The sequence below is a fragment of the Corvus brachyrhynchos genome, unplaced genomic scaffold (assembly GCF_000691975.1).
Source record: "Corvus brachyrhynchos isolate BGI_N302 unplaced genomic scaffold, ASM69197v1 scaffold467, whole genome shotgun sequence".
Lineage (NCBI taxonomy): Eukaryota > Metazoa > Chordata > Aves > Passeriformes > Corvidae > Corvus > Corvus brachyrhynchos.
Genome location: NW_008239309.1, coordinates 1,046,924 through 1,049,336, shown reverse-complemented (window position 1 = coordinate 1,049,336; position 2,413 = coordinate 1,046,924).

Here is a 2,413-nt window from a genome sequence, read left to right as displayed (position 1 = left end):
AGCCAGAGTCTCTTTGTACCCATGTCCCCACCTGAAATCAGATAAATACCACAATCTGGCTGTGGCTCCTAGACAGGATGGCAGAACTCAATTTTCCTTATATAGGATTTTTCTCTTTTTTTCAATACAGAAAGTTTGCTTGTTATTAGTCTAGTGACCTGGCATACTAGTGAGAGCTCTTGCCTTTAGCAAGCTTCTTTACACAGAACTGAAGTTTGTCTATCTCAGCCCAGCCCCAACCAGCATTGCCACTGTCCTGCAGGCAGCGTCAAATGCAAGAGGCGAGTTTCAGAATGTCCTGCTTCTTCCAGTCCATCCATTTACATGGAAGTTTATGGAGTATCTCACACTAAATTTTTTGACTGTGAGGAGTCTTTCTGACTAGTAGGAGCAACAACGACAACAGCGCTGGCACTTTCAGAAATAGAATGACATTGAAAATGTAAAATTCACTACCCAAACTACTTTCAGTGAAATCGATTTCTTCCTAGAATCAAAATACAGATGCTCAGGTGCTCTGCAGGTTTGCAGATAAAGATGGGATTTTAATGATATCCAGCATGGTTTGCTGTAGGGATTATAATCTCCTGTTCCCAGTCACTCAGAAACAATGAAGGTTGGGGGCAGCCTTGACAGTAGTGACTGTAAGATTGTAGACTGCAGTATTGAAGGAAGAGGTAGAAGGACAGTGAGCAAGATTACAACCACAGACTTCAGGAGAGCTAGCTTTAGGCTCTTTAGGGTCTTTTTGGAAGAATCCCATGGAAATAGACGCTTCATGGAAGCGGGTCCAAGAGCATTGGTCAATATTCTAGGATCACTTACTCCAGACCGAAGAACAATGCATCCCAGTGAGAAAGAGATCAGGCCAAGAGGACAAGAAACCTTCATGGGTGAATAAAGAACTCCTCTCACTACTCAAGTATAAGCAAGAAATACACAGGAGGTGGAAGCGTGGTCAGGCCACTTGGGGTGAATATAGACAGGTGATCAGAGTATAGAAAAGAAATTAGAAAGCCCAAGGCCCATCTGGAATAAAATCTGGTCAAGGATGTCAAGGATAAAAAAAGGGCTTTTTCAAATGCATCAATAACAAAAGGAAAACTAAGGATAATGTGGGCCTGTTAGTAAAAGAAGAGGGGATCCTAGTAACAGAGACTACAGAGGAGACACGAGTTATTGAATGCCTTCTTTGTGTCAGTCTTTACTGATAAGGCCAGCTCTCAGGAAATCTCTGACCCAGGAGACCAGGGTAAAGGAAGTCTGGAAAAAAGACTTTGCCTTGGTCAAGGAGGATTGAGATAGAGAACCTAGGCAAACTTGCCATCCACAAGTCCATGGGCCCTGAGGGAATGCATCCATGAGCGCTGAGAAAGCTGACAGACACTACTGTGAGGCCACTTATAGTCATCTTTAAAAGGTCATGGAGAGCAGGAGAGGTGCTGAGGATTGGAAGAAAGCAAATATCACCCTGGCCCCGAACTGTCTAACTTGTTTATCCATGACTTGTAAGAAGGCACAGATGTCTCCTCAGCAAATTCACTGAGGACACAAAGCTGAGAGGGGTGGCCAATACCCTGGAGTGCTCAGAAGGGCCTTGGTGTGTTGGAGAGATGGGCAGAGACGAACCTTCTGAAATTCAGCAAAGGCAAATGCCAGGTCCTGCACCTGGGGAGGAACAAGCCCAGGCACCAGCACAGGTTGGGGCTGACCTGCTGGGGGGCAGCTCTGCAGAGAAGGACCTGCAGGTCCTGGTGGACACCAAGCTGTCCATGAGCCAGCAGAGTGTCCTGGTGCCCAAGGAGGCCAATGGTATCCTGGGGGGCATTAGGAAGAGCATTGCTACCAGGTCATGGAAGGTGATCCTGTCCCTCTACTCAGTCCTGGTGAAGCCTAACTTGGAATGCTGTGTCCGATTTTGGGCTCCTCAGGACAAGAGAGACATGGAACTCCTGGAGTGGGTCCAGGAAGGCAACAAAGTTGATTAAGGGACTAGAGCATCTCTCTTAGGAAGAAAAGCTGTGAGAATTGGGGCTGTCCAGCCTCAAGAATAGATGATTGAGAGGGAACACCATCGATGTCTGTAAGTATCTGAAGGAAGTGTGCCAAGAGGATGGACCAGGCTCTTCTCAGTGGTGCCAAGATGTAGGATTGGTACTTTGATATCCCCAAGATGTAAGCTGACTTTTGGTATCCTCTAAACACAAAAATCCATGCCATAACCTGGAATTTTTTGCGTTGGCTACAGGATTGTCTTGGTTTTGAAAGACAGGTGTCTGCTAAGGAAGGCAGAAGCCTCCCTTGAAGTGGCAGATGTAACCCCTTTCCCTCTGAGTTATTATAATTTTGAAATCAAGGGCCTTTAGGCAAAGATGTGGGAAATAGGAATAACAGTTCTTTACTATATATATAT